Below are 18,157 nucleotides of genomic sequence, written 5' to 3' on the forward strand. Positions count from 1 at the left end.
TATTGTTACAATTGTGGGATAATCGATTTTGACTCTCAGTGTAACATATGTCTTGTTTTTTCAGCCTGTTGACCTAGATGGATAGCACCGCCGCCGCTAATCAAGAGCCCGGGGGGTGCCCAGACATGGCTCGGTGGTGACCTCGTGCAGATTGCAATCTGGAGGTAGGAAAGGAGGTGCGTGTGTGCTGTGTTCAGGTACTGCATGCTTGCAGCCGATTCATTTATGAGAATTGTAACTTTCTTTTCAGTTTCCTCACAATAATCTCTTATTGTTTGCAAGGAATTCAACTCTATTTCAACGCTATCAAGGTCCCATTGTGCTGCACCATTAGATTGTAACCATTTTGCTGGAGAAAGTTTGATATGATTTTTCATGTAAAGATTCGTCTGTATGAAATGCCTTACTGAACATAGCATTGGTTGCTTGATTAGTATTATTTTTTGAAGGACAAAACTATTGATTCTTTTTGGCTGCAGCAGAAAGTTTTGGATGCAGAGCTGGGTGGTTTATTCATAGTACTAGGGAGCCAGCAAAAACAAAAAATATGAGAATTAGTCACCCGTCTTAGCCATCGCAACCTCCTGAACAAGGTTTGCCAGCATCTATCTTAATCCTTGTGAATGGTTGGTAGCAGATCTATCTTACAAGCAGAAAACATCTACTCTGTATTTTATTTTTCTGAATTACATTTATCCCTAGCTGCACTTACAAGTAAGAAACAATCACATACTTCAGTTTTCATATATATACATGTAATAAAAAGAGACTTCCCTTTCGTCCTCTTTCATGTTCAACTTCCTAATGAAACTGCCATACAACCCATTACGCTTTGGTCAACAAGGTGGACGGTCAAGTTGCAAACTGGACCATCTACGATCTGTTCGAGCATTGCCCTGCTGGAGGCGGATTGATGGGATGGCCTACATAACAAGGTCATTGTGATCACAAAGCGCTTCGAAGGTGGACTGCGTCCATACGTTTGGGTGAGGTATTCGTAGTTTATATTTCAGTCCGGAAATATCTCAATGTAACTCCTACGAACTACTACAGTGTGCACCAAAGAAAAAGATGTCATGGGAAGAAAATAGAGTGAAGTGCACCCTAGGCCCTTGAACTATTTTGAAGGTGTCACATATATAGGTCCTCGAACTATGAAAAGTGTCATCCAGGTTCTTAAAAATCCTTGAAGTGCAATAAGTGTGTACGTATGTGACACCTCTGAAATAGTTGAAGGACCTACATGACACCTCTAAAATAGTTCGAGGACTTGGATGCCACGCATATTGCACTTTGAGGACCTGAATGACCCTTTTCATAGTTCGAGGACCTACGTAACACCTCTTAAATAGTTCGAGGACCTTTGATACACTTCACTCAAGAAAATAATAGATATGCTTAACAACTCACGGACTAATGGGCATGCTTCTCAATCCAAAGCATGCAGAACTCTATGGAGTTTGCCGACAAGCTATTCGGAACATGTCAAGGCGGAGCAACATTGAGCCCGAGGAAGGCACTAAAAAGGATCGGCTCAGGGAGTTCTAGACGGAGATAACTGACCACATCTTTGATCCATAGCTACACATATTGTTGGACTAAGGTATGTTCGGTTTAATATTCACATCACCAATGGAGTAAATCAATCTAAACTAATGATGAACATTTTCCTTTGGATGTCACGTCAACAGGTGGAACACGAACATTGATGGGATGCATGGAAGATGAGGTCAAAAAGGTGGCTACGCAGATGATGTATCGATACATGCATCAATACTTGCACAAACATATTTTGATAAGTATCTTTCGCCAAGCTTTAGTTTTGGTAAGAAATTTGGATCCTTCTCTTCTCTAAAGGTGTACTAATTATTAGATTTCGAACAACCAAATTATTTATCTTCAAACGTTCCATTGATTTAATTATGTGCATATAGAAGAGAGAGAGAGAGGTCAACAGAAAACACTTCGAAATAATGGGGGAAGGAACAAGATTGACTTTGTGGCACAAAGCGGTTGGTCCGTTATGCAACCATGAAAAATACAATAATTCCGAGGGATTTGTCTGGATAATAGATTTGACTCTCAATTGCACATGTGGAAAAAGCATGTGTGAATTGTACCTAACCTCTTGTAGGATTTGAGGGAGATTGCCAGTGAGCCACTGGTTGAGAAGCTCTTTTGCAATGAAGGCGAGGATTTCAAAAATCTCGACTGGCATGGACCAACCGGTGTACTCCCGGATGGTGACATTCTCTGGTGGCAACGGGGTGTACTCCTAGACCGGGCCGGCGTACGGTGTCAATGGTGTGCGGCAACATACATGAAAAGTAAAAGTGGGAGGGTGGAAAAGCCCGAAATGGGAGTATCCAAAAATGTTTCAGTACTGGGTGGCAGGTAATGTGGGGAGGCGGGACGAAGGAAGAGTAGGACGGGAGGACTTTTATGCTTGGTTGATGTGCAACAATTGCTAACTGTTATTTGCTTTGATCAACAATCTATGTAATGTTATACCTCTTGTCATACATCCTTCTGTATTCATCTTAAGTGTTAATTTGACTCATTTTTTGAATAAATTATAATATAGACAAGAATAAGTATTCGAATTGTTGCCATGGTGCCCATGCCAAGTCTAGCAGTGGATTAAAATTTTAACCTATGAAGTCATTTTTGTCTGTTGTATAGAGTATAACCATTAATTCGGGTGCTCTAGAGTAGTGGAGTAAATGAGCCAAGATTAAGTTCGAACAGTTGTCTTAGCCATGCAAAGGTTAAGATTTTCCTTTAATGTATAAGCTTCTAGGACATACTATAGCCGTCTAATGTTAACACTGAGAAAAACTGACCATTGTGTGCGTGCAAGCGAGCGAGTGAGAGAGATAGAGAGAGGGAGAGAGAGAGAGAGTAGAGGGTGGGAGAGTGAGGGATGTTTGGAGAGGGAAGGGGATAGAGAGATATATATGAAGGGTGGTAGACACAGGGGGGTGAGAGACAAATATATATATATATATATATATAGTGTGTGTGTGTGTGGAAGTGAGGTTGTAAGGAGAGAGGGCACTTGCATATTACAAAGAGACAGAGTGAAGAGATAAAGAGCTTCAGTGTGATTAGCACAAGTGCAAAGTTACGTGTTTGAAATTCAAAGTGTGTTTTGATTGAGGTGGGATGAGGGAATGAGAGCCCGATATGTCACTAATTGAGGTGGTGGACATGAACCTGGGCTACGGAGATAGTTGGTGCAGAAAGAAGATGTTGAGTGATTTATTGGTAAAAAAAAGATAGACCTCAAATGTGCACGAGAAATCTATAGGTACATGTTAACTTGATTAAATCTTCATACTAATTATATATATTGTTGTGCAGGATGGTTATGAGTTGAGAAATAATTTTTTATTACATTTGCTGAAGTATAGTGCAAATGAAACTAAAAATAATATTCCTCGCATCAAGTAGATCTTAGTTTGTAACATATAATTACATGACCCTATATATACATTGTACATTGCACGTGATGTGGATTTCAATTATTTTTTAATTGTTGTAGGCTATCTTTTTTATACATGCGAAATATAATATACATTATATGTGCAATCAGACAAAATATATACATGCAGAATTTGATTTGCAATGTTTTCATAGGCGCAATAAAAAAATTAAAAGCCCGTGGCAATGCACGGGCATTCTACTAGTATCTTTTAGTTTCTGGATGCATATCAGACACAAGAGCACATCAGTCGTATTGGTTCTCATGTCATCGCAGTTTCGAATCCCAGGAATCGCAAACCATTTTTCCATGTTTTACTCTCGCTCCTGTGCTATTGGCCGACTACTTGCCACCAAGAGCGGCATAGAACGCACAGAGCGACCGAGCTGGGCCGGCCTATTTAACGTGTCCGCTTGTTCTGATTTTTGGAACCTGCTGAAAGGTTCCAGCCCATGTTTTTACCGATTTGGGAATCTTCTAGAAGGTAATGGAACCTGTTTTATTCCTTCCCAAGTGATTCTGGTTTCTGGTCTAATTTACTTACTTTTCTGTTTTGATTATCTTAAAATATGAAATCACTTTTTTTAAATCTTCAAAAAATGTTCGTTTTCTTCTAGATAACTATCAGAATTCCAATTTTTGGGAATTCCAAAAAATTGTTCATGTTTTAAGAAATTTTCGGAATTTCAAAAAGTTTTAGTGTTTTTCGAAAAATGTTGGGAATTTCATAATGTCTCCCGCTTTTGAAAAAGTTCGAAATTTTCAAAATGTTTGTGTTTACTGAAAAAATTGCCATTTAAAAATGTGTTTGTTTTTTTATTTTCTTTTTAGAAATTGTTTGCATTTTATGAAAATATTTTTAAAAACGTTTCCATTTTCATAAAACGGACGAAATTCTCCAAGTTTATTCACAATTTCAGAAAAGTAAGAAAGGGTTTGTTTTTGTCAAAAATGTTACAGCAACTCGGTGTCCTACTCTGATCTCAGAAAACAAACAAAACAAAAAACTCCGTCTCCCGTCACCAATGGGTCGGGCCTGTGTGAAGGAGCCACTCCTTGCCGCAGCGAGTGGCGAGTAGGAGGTGCCGGAGTTGACAGCGGCGCTCTACGGTTTGCTCGGAGGCGGCGGCGAGTAGGGATTCATTCCCCATGGCGTCTGTGGAGGAGTTTGAGGAAGAAGAGGAGGAGGTGGAGGGCTTCGAGTATTTCTTCTATGCCCGGGAGAATTGGGTTGCCTCGGCAGAGGAGGAGGTGGAGAGGCCCCACCTATCACAAATCTCCTATTTGCAGATGATTCTTTGATTCTTATGAAAGCAAACCAACACAATGTAGAAGCTCTAAAAGCAGCGCTTGATCTATATTGTAAGGCGTCAGGACAATTGGTAAGCGTTGAAAAATCCAGCATTTTCTTTAGCCCCAATACGAAGGTGGAGATTAGAGCACAATTATGTACAACACTGAATATAATGACGGAGGCTCTTACTGATAAATATTTGGGCCTGCCAGCAAATGTGGGGATGGATAAAACAGACTGTTTCCAATTTTTGATTGAACGAATTATTAAGAAAATCAGTGGCTGGAAGGAGAAATTGTTGTCCACCGAGGGGAAGGAAATCCTGCTCAAGGCTGTGATCCAAGCCATACTCACCTATGCAATATCGGTCTTTAAAATTCCTAAAAAAAAATTGTAAAGGAATCATTGACGCGATAGCGCATTTCTGGTGGGGAGACAAGGAGAACCAGAAAAGGATGCATTGGATGTCCTGGTGGAAAATGTGTGTTCCTAAAAATCAAGGAGGCATGAGATTTCGGGATATTCATTGTTTCAACTTGGCGTTGCTCGCTAAACAAGCATGGCGTCTTCTGAATAAACCTGATTCTTTGTGTGCTTCTATCTTAAGGGCAAAGTACTACCCTGATGGTGACTTGATGAATGCTAAACAAAGGAAAGGCTCTTCTTTTACATGGCAGAGTATTATGGCAGGCATCGTTACCCTGAAAAGAGGCTATATCTCGCGAGTGGGGAACGGACAAAAAATAAATATTTGGGAAGATGCTTGGATCCCAAACTGTGCTAATAGGAGAATTGTAACGCCGAAGGGGGGACATCTGTTAACCAAGGTAGGTGATCTCATTGATCCTGCGTCCAATAATTGGGATGAAGAACTCATCAAACAAACTATGTGGCCCATCGATATACAACGGATTCTTTCAATTCCACTCTCACAATATGATATGCCAGATTTTATTGCTTGGAGCTATACAAAAAATGGAATGTTCTCGGTTCGGTCAGCATATTCCATCGAGTGGGAAAATCAGTATGGTAACAAATTAAAATACTCCAATGGAATGGGGCAAACCACAGCTAATCCTATTTGGAGTAAGATATGGATGTTATCTTGCCCGGCAAAAGTGAAACTTTTTATATGGCGTACGCTTCATGGAACTCTCCCATGCCAGGTTACACTTGCTAATAGACATATGAAGGTTTCGCCCACTTGCCCCACTTGCTCAAAGGGCTTAGAAGATACAAAACATATGTTTTTCCGTTGTAGGAAAGCAAAGGAGATTTGGAAAAGACTAGGGATAATTGATATTATCGATAAAGCGTGCGAGGTAGACCATACTGGAGAGGCGGTGTTGGAGCACTTACTACTTCTCCCGGATCAAGAATTGAGGATGATAGGTCACCACAATGTGCGTGAGATGATTGCTGTCTCAACATGGTATTTATGGTGGGAAAGACGAAAGTTAGTGCATAAGAAGACAACACAAAATGCCTTGCAGATTTCAATGGGTGTTTTAGCACTTACCACAAACTTTGTTAATGCTTCATCGCCCAAGGCTACCATTAAGAAGGAAGGATGGTCCTGTCCCCCTAGAGGTTTCGTGAAACTTAATGTTGATGCTTCTTTTGACCATGATATGCTTAGGGGAACGATGGGGGCGGTACTGAGAAACGATAAAGGCAGGTTTATTGTTGGAGGGAATGGGAAGATCGATTACTGCGCAGATGTGCTGATGGCGGAAGCTCTTGCTCTCAAGTTTGGTTTAACTCTGGCGCAAAGGGCGGGATGTAATCGCCTTATTATTAACTCAGATAACCTGGAGGTAATTCATACTATGCAGGATGGAGGACAATCAGCGGGCGCAGCAGCAGCAATCTTCGACGATTGTTTTCATTACGCTTGTGATTTTAGTATTACTAGATTTGAACATTGTAATAGAGAAGCAAATAAAGTAGCTCATGAGATTGCTAAATTAGCTAGATTTTCTTTGACTTCTGTCTGGTTTGAGGAACCTATAGATGAGATTGTAATGATCCTCAGGCTAGTCACAATGGGCAAGAACATAAGCTAGTAACTTACACACTTTCCTAGACTATGTTACTACCTTCATAGTGGATAGAAACATCTATGTAATGTCATGCAATGATGTATTTATTAGGTTATAGACTCATTATTTCTTGGAGTGTGTGATGTTTCGGTAACTTAGCTAGTTACCACAAGCACCTCTCTCTTCATTAAATATATGCCACATAAGCAAAGTTGTATTGAAGGGTGTGATGTTACTCCTAAGTTTCTCTCCATTGTGACCAGCCTCATGAACGATGTACTTCTTATATCTAATGAATAAAGTCTTGATATTTTTCAAAAAAAAAGGAGGTGGAGAGGCGTCGGCGGGAGGAAGATGAGAAGGCGTGGAAGACGGAGGAGAGCAGGTGGAGACGCGAGGCACACGAAGCGGTCATGGACTCCATCATCCAGCACGATCCCAAGGTGGGGCGCGAGGTCTACACCCGGTTTTTTCTCAAAGACTTCTCCGTCTTCGACATCAACGACGAGTGTAAGCATAGCAGCCTCTCCATATCTCCTACGAGGCCAGTCTAAGTTTCACTGTTCATGTAAATGAAGTCAACCTTTTCTTTGAGAGGGGCGGCCGCCCTGGGCGCCCCAGTGCCAAACGGGCCGGAGAAGCCCGTGTATGGTAGAAGCGCGACTGAGAGTTGAGAGAATAGATCACCGTCTATGATAGTAGCGCGACACTTGATATCCATGTCGTCTGTGTGTGTGGTGGCGCCTGAGTCAGATAAGCCTGTGTCAGAGGATGGCCGGACCGCAGGAGACAACCATGTCGCTGCTGACCACACGACCACGCCGACTCGCCGAGAGGCAATACACTGTGATGGCTCGGGCCGAACCTAAAGCAAACAATGAGAGTTTTTAGTATGGTGCGTGGAAAAACAAGTACAAGAAAATATATCACAAACCGCAAAACTTCAATAATTAAGAAGATGATAATTACCGTTCCCCTGTGGTATGAAATCTTTCCAGGAGATATGTTCACTGCAATTTTCTCAACCATCTTCCTCATTGAATCATAATCATACAAACCTATGCGGGGGGTTATTTCTCGTGGCTTGTTTAGTATACCAAGGTTGAGACAATCGAGAACTATAACAACAACATAGAACAAATGCATTAGCATGGGTGGGAGATTGGCACAGCAAGAAGTTTCAAAAATGAAAAAGCTCAGTAGTTTGTGCATGCAAACTGGACCACATGCCTGCAGAAACAAGTGACAACCAACTATGTGGATGGTTGGCCGGTTTCTCACTGAAACATCTGTCTTAAACTTTCTGACGGCTTGAAACAGGTGTTTCGGTACATACCTTCCCCAGTTCCAACTCTTGATCTTGCTAATGTCATTCAGTGCAGCCCAAAAGTCTATGGATATATAATCATGTTTGGAGGTGGGAGCCAGCACATGACCGATTATAAAAATAACAAATGCAATTTTGAAACAGTACTACGGTATTTGGGATGACGATTCTGATATCGCTCCAAGCAAAACATTTTCAGCTGCTTTTAGGCTATGCGTGCCTTTGTCGCTGAATGATGCTGCCATTCGTGTGTACTCGATGCAGGCTTCTGATGGCTCGATGCCTTTGTCGTTTATATCGAATTCACCGGAGGGGATGCCAAAAACATAATTAAGCTTCTGTTCAGACAGTTCAAGCACGCCCTGTTCCTCAAGGTTGATTGTGCTAGATTCTACATCCACCCGGTCCATTAAAAAAGCACTATACTTCAGATTAATCTTCTGCCATGCCTTCACCTCTAGAAACCCCCCAAATCCAATCTCCATAACTAGCTGCCGCTTGAAATCACTGAACTTGGCAACAACCGAACCAACTTTGAGCAATGAAAGCCCGGAGGTAAAACATGGTGTCCTTGGTAATCCGGTGGAACCACCTGAACCATCCTCGTCACTAACCAGATCTTCCGGGTGGTCACTGTTTTCTACACGATTAATCACCATAGTAGCTTGTATCTTGCTAAAAAAACTGTCATCCTCACTTCTCTAACTGCCTCACGGCCAAAAAAATTCTGCCTATGCAAACAGAAGCGAGCTAGGGATGAGCAAAACACTAAGAACAGGGGCGGATACGGCAGCACATATCGAAAAACAGAGGAAGGGGCGAGGGTGGGTACCTTTGCGGAGAACTCTTCTTCCGTACGCCGCACGCCGCCGGCCAAGAATCAACCTCGGCGTCGCCTGGACGCCCGGGGATGAGGGAGTCAGTGCTCCAACTTGCTCCTTCAGAACAAAAGCCGGGGAAGAACAGGGGGGCTCGAGAGATGAATGCCGAGGGCAGGGGTAGATGGAGACAACTGTGGGTGAGGTGATGGCGTAGTAAATTACCATACGAGACATGACTCTGAAAAGAGAACCAGGATGCGCGACGGAAAGTTGATGCACAGCAGCGGGCCTCACGCATTAAACCTGAACTGGCTAATGATATCTCTATGGTTATTAGCGGCCGTCACACGTAAAACATGAACGCGTCGTTGACTTGAAACAATCAAATGTTCCAGCCAAGTGTTAAACTTATGTTAGATAACCATCATCACATGACATGAATCATGGTAAATGTACTGCAGGCACGGGGCACATCTTACTAACCTAGACATTTGTCAAAATCATGGGCAAGACCTGACAATTAGTGAAACAAAACAACTTATTTGGTTCTGCTTAGCGAACTGTACCTAAAGGAAACTAACGTGCATGTTAGCTGGTCGTCAGACTGCCACGTCCCGCGATTGAACAAAAATGTGGTTGTGAATCAGCAACGTTGCTCCACAGGAAAATTGCACGTCGTACATGTCTCCGCCATCCCCGGTCGAACATGTATAGCTAGCCAAAGTTCTGTTCGTACATGTCAGCTGCGAGACAGAGGCCTATAGACTTTTGCATGTGCGCGGGACCTGGCTCCTCCAATACAGGCCAAAAATAAATCAAATACACGAGGGATACGTTGCGAGCAGGAATCCACATGGCGTTTTCACGGCCTCGATACCGGCCTGCCTGGTGCGCGGCCGCTGTTCGCATTTTCCGTTATGGATAGACGTTCTTGGGGTATTATAGTTTTTGTATTTGGCGACTTGCCGGTAGTTGTTGTGACGGAATAGAGTAATATAGAATTGGGAGAAGTATATTTTTCTCCAAAGTATAGAAATTGTTCTTCAACTTCAAAATCAGTAAAACTTAGTCCCTCAATTTTTCAAATTAGATAATTTCAGTCCCTTAACTTCTCAAACCAGATAACTTCAACTTATACCGTTTAAGGTGGTTTTCATCTTATGTTGACACAATTTTGACTAAAATCTGGACACGTTGTTTGGATTTGACTGCCATGTCACTGTCCACTTTGGCGCCATGTTTAGTGGGGAGCATGATCAGCACTGCCATCGCTGGGTCGGTGTTCATAGTCTTGTACTGCAGGAAGAGGGAGGCGTCCCTATGCAGCGGCCACAGGACGCTGGAGCACCTCGTCCCCGACGACCAGGCGTCGGAGTTGTACATGCCCGCCTGCGTACATTGCATAGTTTTAAATAGCCAGCTATAGCTTCGTTATAGCTGTTTGATCGTATTGCCGTTAAATGATTTCATCTACAATTTATCGTTATATCCTCATTATAATCCAGCTATAGCTGTTTAAGGGTCGTCGCTATATGCCATAGCCCGCTATTTAAAACATTGATACATTGGCACGAGTGATGCTCTCAGCCTTGTGGAGCTGCCAGCAAGCAAGCACGGCCGTGCACGCCCTGCACCTCTACGACACTGCGCGAATGCATGCCCGCGCAGACATCGGCGGCGTCAAGTGCTACGCGGTAGTCCGTGCGAGCTCTCGCCGATGCTCGTTGCCTTCTCTTCGCTGGTCCATGCGAACCATGGGACCTTTATTGGAACTAGTAAGCTTGCACGTGCAATGCACGTCTCGACTTGTACAAAAACAATATAATGAGTAAATCAAATGATGAGACAATTAATTTTATTTTTTGACAAGCACCTACTCCCAATCATGCACACATAAGTAAACCAAAAAAACATACATTCAAGATTACTAATATGTAATACTGCTTGAATATTAACAAAGCCATCATACAAGATTCATTATCCATGGTATGTTGTTAAAAAGTAAACAATTGCTCACAGAACAACAGACTATGAGTAGGATATGACATAAATGAATAAACAATGTGTCCTATCACCATTGAGATGCCTTCACCAAGATTATGTTCTCTACTTCGTCTTTATCCAAATTCATTACTCAAAAGGTATTTAAGTTGTTCAATGATCATCACAAACTATCCGAGATAAATAGTACTTTCCTGGAGAAAAAAGTTAGAAGGAAAGACACTTCGCTAGCAGTGTCGGAGTTCTGTATACATAGTTATACTACCAGGGTAAGAAAATGACAACATAAAAAATCTAATATAACATCATGAGTACATGGACACTTCATGAGCACACGAATGCATCCAGAAATGACCCTGGATTGCCATCACAGGGCATTACTATGTGACATTGTGATGTGTTTGTGTGCTTATAAATCATAGTCATCTTCCTTGATATAGAATTCAGGACATGTAAGAAAGCAAAATGTACAGTAACACATGCTGGTGGCATGTGGGGGCTAGGGTGGCAACCTGATAGCAGCGAGCTATCACAGTTTGGAAGCGTTGACAACAACACATAGCAATATAAAGAGGGGAATATAGAACAACACATGCACAACCCTGGGATGATGGAGAGTATTCCTATAGCAACCCGATTTTCATACCTGAACAGGGATACACCATTCACACATCATTATAACATCAAATAATTCTATAGATGCATAAGCATAAACATACCAGAACAGGGTGTGGACCTTCTGAAGCTTGGAGTGGCGCTGCATTCCTGTCTTTTCATGAGCACTAGATCGGCAACGCGCCTTGGCGCGAGGGTGCCTGTCCGAACGTTTTGGTCAAACATGTAATGTTAAGTTATTAGTAACTCAATTGCTATTCGGACGATAAAAAGAGCAATGAAAGCATGATATTGCAACATGTATCTAAATAGGACTAACAACGTCTGAATGAACTGGAGCTATAAATAGATGTGAGACAGAATGTAACTAAAAATATTGGTACTCGCTTAACGTTGCAACCTGAGAAACCTTGAAACACCCACCCATGAAGCTATTGCATCACAAAGTATAGATAAATGTTACACTTTGTGTATGTGAGCTAAGAGGGTTAATGTCAAGCTGTTGTAAACTAAACAAAGCATGATTTATCGATGCCAGGAGCTGACTGTAAAATCAGTAAGTGTAAGTAAGGTAAAGCTAAAACAGAATGAAATGAAGCCATATCAAAAAAATTAAAGGAGATTCATATATAACAGGAAGAATTACCGAAGAACCAGTTGGAAACAAAGATCGTTCACATGCACAAAATGGGAAGTCACCAAACAGTATAGCGCCTTGGCGCGAGGGTGCCGGTCCAAACTTTTTGGTCAACAAAGATCGTTCACGTGCACAAAATGGGAAGTCACCAAACAGTATAGCGCCTTGGCGCGAGGGTGCCGGTCCAAAGTTTTTGGTCAAGCAAGGAATGCTTAGTCGATAGTAATCCAGGTTTATAATGTGTATTCATATATGATAACAATACAATTAAGGAGAAATATTCAATTATGATGGAGCGAGACACAATGGTGCTCAATACCAGCATTAAAGTACTCCCTCCGTTCCGAAATATATGTCGTTGAACAAAACGTTCCGGCCAGGTGAAAACAAAGAAATTTACATCGCTACCCCTGTTTTGAATCACTATCCCCATCGCCATCTTCCTCCGTTGATCCCGGTATTTCAAATTGCTTCTCCTCGTCGCTCCCAGGCCCCAGGCGAATCCATCATCCACGCATCCATCATCCAGGTCCCAGGCGCTCATCCTTCGCGCATCCATCATTCATGCGTTCCCAGATCTCTGCTTCTCCTCATCGCACATCACAAGCACCAGCCCCATGGCGCAGCAGTTTGATCCACGACCATCTCCTGGGCGTGGTCCCTTTGGGCATGACCCGCTCCTGCTCCTTCTCCTGCCAATCAATTCATCACTTGAGTAATTGTGATAAGAGCACAATGATTTCCATCTCGGATATGCACAGCCTACAAAACTAAAACCGAGATTTAAGTGCCCAGATGCAATATCATGCATGGTTCTAGATAATGAACAATGACAGAGAGATCGATGAAAAGCTAGGTGCTGCTTGGTTCTTCAGATCAAAACCAAAGAACAAAATGTACAAAATAACAAAATTATATATTTTTTTTCCTTTGTAACAGGCTACGCCATGCGAGTTCTGCATCATGTCAGTTCTGATTATGGTAAGGAGGTTTAATATATCAATTAGTTGAGGCATAGGTTGCATTTGCCTAATCTATGAAGTATGTCAGATGTTAATAGATTACGCAAATAGCTTAGTACCATGGATTTCAGTGGCAAAAAACAGAAAATACTCTATGTATACTGAATGTTTAATTACCCAAGCAAAAAATCAGTGTCATTGAGATGGATGGTGCCATCTTCTTACTGGCCTCCTTTCCAAAAGAAGTTCAATAAGCACTACACTAATAGACCAACTCAACATGAAAGGCACAAAGCGAAAACTAAAAAAATTGCTATATACTTTCTACCTCCTATAGGACACCTATTTATGATAGCAGAAATCCAAGGGTGAGCCCTGGTCGTTAAGAAAAACTATATATTTTCTATAAAAATTTCCTGCTAGAGTAAATCAATAACATCCTTGCCTTCAAGTGAACCCAATAGTTTGGTGGACAAATCAGAGGGGGAAAAGAGAGAGTAAACAAAACATACACAAACGTGTGCGCGTGCACGCACACGCACATACACATGCATTTTATTTCCTTCACAATTTCTGCTTTCATGCATGGAAGAAACAATGACTGCCCATTAGACTATCACAAAGAAAGTCCAAGGAAATTAAATCGTAACAGTAGGAGACTGAAAACTAAAGAGGGAATATATGTTAAGGCAACCTCTATACAGTAGGAGGAGGCATTCGCTAATTTCTGTTGCTTGTAGAGGCAACCTCTATACAGTAGGAGGAGGGATTAGCTAATTTCTGTTACCTCTAAAAGAGCTACCATAATGTGACTGGTGTTGATCATTCACATGATCAAGTCGTGTGTGTACCAAGACAAAATCAAATACATGGTACATACACGTTGATGCAAAGAACTAAAAGATTTCTTGCCTATTGTGTTCCGCAAACAGAATAAATTAGGAAACATGTACATAATAATCTAGAAGCTAGATTTCTTGACACCTCACTATAAACATCCAAGCCGCAAGGTGTTTTCCCATTTAAATTATGTGCAACACCTTCAAGGGGAAACACAATATAACATTCAAGAGAACCAACAGTTATCACCTCAGCGTCATGCATTCGTCGTTGGGAGTCCTCCATCTCCACTTTGTCATAAACCTTAAAAACGAATCAAATTTGTTGAAGCAAAAAAAAACAAGGAGTGTTGTTAGTGAAACAGTCCATACCATAGGTGCCACTCATGAAAAAAAAAACTGAGCCCACAACATATGAAACAGGTCAATATGGTTCCTAAACATGCATATGAAAGAGGAGAACCGCCTATTCCCGTACTGTTTATTACGTAGTTATACTAAAAAAACTTCAGCTGAAGAAACAAAAAAAATGATGTATATAGTCAAAATAAGATCAGGAAGCCACATGCATACATGCTTACTATAACATATCGCAGAGTAGCATATTTACTACTAAGAATAAGCTAGCAAGCTAGGTGAGAAGGAACAGTTAGATTGTAATGACATAATAAAATAAAAGAAGAAACAAATATTATGCAAGAACTACACAGAAATTATAGAGCAAATAATTTAAGCTTATAATGACATACTAAACCACAATACCAGCTCTTCTTCCTCAAGGAGATCGCCGGTTTCATCCAACATGGCCAACATCACGAGAGTGATCCACCGCTCCTCCTCGCTCAGGCCGCATGAAAATGGGAGTGGCGCCTTCATCACCCTTGGCCGGATCTGCCAATTAAGCAAACGGCACAATTGCTGAAGCAACATACCATAAGATATCAAATATGAACTTAAGTAACATGGGACCACTTTAATTAACCCTCCATTTAAGGCAGTGAACTTTGTTTGGTGTCATATATAAAACCATGGCAGTAAGAGCCTTCACGCACAATACCTCATAGTAACTCATGTAAACAAATCAATCAGTGGACTCAAGATTCAGAGAATTAATTCTAAGGAGAAAGAAATCGGCGAATCAATGAATGATCACCTGAGTGTACATAGCTGTAAATACTCATGAACTGATATAGCTAGACACATCAGACAATCTTTCTTACCTCCACATTGATCAACTATTGACAGTCCAAAATCATAGCTCAAGGAAGTAAATAATTTGTGCATAGAGAATAAAAGGAAGAAGATCGTGTAATCTGAAATAGAATAACCGAATATTTCTGTCAGCATGGGTAGTGAGGAAAGAAATAATTTCTGCTAGCATTGTTTTAATAGAACCTGAACAACAGGGTAACATCGTGCGGCTTCTACAGTCTGAACCAAAAGGTCCACCTGTGATGTTAATTACCAGTGATGCTCCCCTGCATCTAGTATAAAAAATGTTCAAAAGAAAATATACATTAATGGTCATTCATAGAAAAAGGGCCTGTTGTCCCGGTTCGTAAGGGCCTTTTGTCCCGGTTCTGGAACCGGGACTAAAGGGTTGGTACTAATGCCCTGCCCCTTTAGTCCCGGTTCAATCCAGAACCGGGACAGATGGGCCTGCACGTGGTCTGTGCATGGAGCCCAAGCAGGAGACCCTTTGGTCCCGGTTGGTGGCTCCAACCGGGACCAATAGGCATCCACGCGTCAGCATTTCTGTGGCTGGGGTTTTTGTTTTTGTTTTTGAAGGGGGGGGGGGGGGGGGAGGGTTTGGGGGGTTAATTTAGGTGTTTCATATATTGTGTTAGCTAGCTATAATTAATAGAGAGAAGTGTCCTCTCTTATGTCCGTGCTTGGTCGACGCTACGTACTATACATACGTATAGAGAGGACTAGACACGCTAGCTAGCTAGTAAGCAAATGAAGGAAACAGAAGATCGTCATGAACATATATGCATACAGAGAGAAGTGATATCGACCACCTCTCCTTCTCCGAGAGATTGGTCGAACAATAAGTTCTCATATATCTATCCGACACTACCGGCTACATATATACAATAATTATCTGTTACAAATATAATCATACGGACTCAGGGTCCACATAGAATTCTCCGTCTTCAGGGATCACGTGGTCAAGAAAGAATGCCGCCAATTCCTCTTGAATTGCTCGCATGCGAGCTGGTGCTAGGAGTTCATCCCACTTCCGAAACATCTAATTTAAAGAAGGGGGTCAATACATATATATATATATATATATATATATATATAAATGAATGAAACTCAACACAAATGATGGTAATAAAATAAAATTGTGAATGTTGTTATTTACGTACTTCATATTGTTCGTCAGTGTAGCTCCGCTCACAGGTCGTGTGGCGGATGGACTCGCAAACATAGTATCCACAGAAATCATTCCCTTGTTCCTGCCACAACCACTTTACAAGAAATAGAGGTCAATCAAACTGATAAGCAAGAATGCCAAATGGTATTGATGAAACTAGCGCTTGAATGACTAGTAGATGCACGGAACATGCTACTATAGTACTTACTTTCGGGTGTCTAAATTGCAGCTCCTTCGGCAGTCCCGGAGCTTTTCTGGTGAATTTTCTCCAAACCCTGCCGGACAAAGAAAACAATTACTTGATATATCAGGAAATGAACAAAGTTGCTGATATGGTGGATAATGATCGATTTAACTTACTTCTCGAGTATTTGAGTCATGTCTGCATAGTCCTGGGGATCTTTTCGTCTTCAGTCTAAGACGGTTACTAGTCTCTGCTCAAGCTTAATCTCTAGGAGAATATAGTGGAAACTGCACACGCATGCATAACTCATCAATTACATTACTATAACCTTGACTAATATATAAGGGAAACCGAATACGCACAAGACAGTAACACTCACTTGAAGTTGTAAGGAAAGAGTATTATATCTTTGTTTTCATTTATTACAAACGATCGTAGCAAGCTGGCCTCGGTAGCTGCGGCATGAAATTTAACCTGAGTTGCATCTATGAGATATGTGTTAATGAACCCAATATCACCGACTTGTCTTTTCTTCAATTCGGCGATCTTCAATCTGCATAATATAGTGAGGATGATTATAAATACATGCAATGAAAGAGCTGAGCTATATAGAGAGACTTAATGACAGAAGTAGTATTACTTACAGACAGTAGCAGGCGACCGTTGTTTTATCGAGGGCCAATTGATTGAAAAACTGATAAAACTCCTCAAATGGAACAGGCAATAGTTCAATTCCAACGAGTTCATGCTCCTTTTTAACTTTCACATACAAAGTACTCCTCCCCCAAGAGTCTCTACAGATTTTCAAGTACCAATCATGCAATCTTTGCATCATCGTTGATAGAGATCTTTCATCTTTGATGAGAGGCTTCCCGTACTCGTATCTTTGTATCTGCACGTCCATGGGTTCATAATGTACATCGTCGGGCAGGTAATCTGCAAGATTGCTATAACCGGGCACCATCCTCGGATCATTAGCGACGTTGTGGCTAGGCACCTTGAGCGGGGGGCACGATTGCTTCGCTTGTTCACCGAGCTGGGCAATTTGTTTCCCAGCTCGTCGTTCTTTCAGCCTTTGATCACTGACAGTACTTCCCGACCGCTCCGCTTCGGCAAATTCCTTTCCAATAATGCGCTCATAGTTTCCTTTCGGCGGAGACTTCGGTGGTTTTGTCAGGGCAGCCAGAGTGCGCTTCGCTTTCACCGGATCTACCTTCTCCTCCGGAAGTGGATGTCTCTTTGCTTTCAACCCTTGAAACCAGTCATCCACTTCGGTTCGTGCGATCTCGGCGTTCTCCTCCGGGGTCCTCTCGTATGGTAACTTCTTTGGAGTCTTCAGAGAAGGACCGAATCTGTATGTCCTCCTGCCTCTGGTTGTACTGCTAGACGCCGACCGAGCAGACGGAGCGGTTGTCTTCTTTAATTGCTTACGAGGCGGAGGAGAGGGACTACGACGCGCCGGAGCAGCCGGAGCGGCGGCAGGTCTCTTCCGCCCTTGCTGACGAGGTGGAGAAGGAGGAGGCTGGCTGCTCGGGCGCGTCGGCGCAGGCGGAGAAGGAGGCGGAGTGCCG

At 42.0% G+C, this 18,157-nt stretch overlaps 1 long non-coding RNA gene across 1 annotated transcript; it reads right to left on the reverse strand.

Annotated features, from left to right (window-relative positions):
* Window positions 1-7,153: 7,153 nt before the first annotated feature.
* LOC125552656 (uncharacterized) lies at window positions 7,154-9,154 on the reverse strand. The gene is made up of 3 exons (XR_015615529.1): window positions 8,980-9,154; window positions 7,790-8,878; window positions 7,154-7,685 (listed from the first exon to the last, which is right to left on the reverse strand). It is a non-coding gene; the product is annotated as an uncharacterized LOC125552656 (long non-coding RNA).
* Between the last annotated feature and the right edge of the window lie 9,003 nt (window positions 9,155-18,157).

Source organism: Triticum urartu, chromosome 1A, assembly GCF_056163025.1.
Source record: "Triticum urartu cultivar PI428250 chromosome 1A, HENAU_Tu73, whole genome shotgun sequence".
NCBI lineage: Eukaryota > Viridiplantae > Streptophyta > Magnoliopsida > Poales > Poaceae > Triticum > Triticum urartu.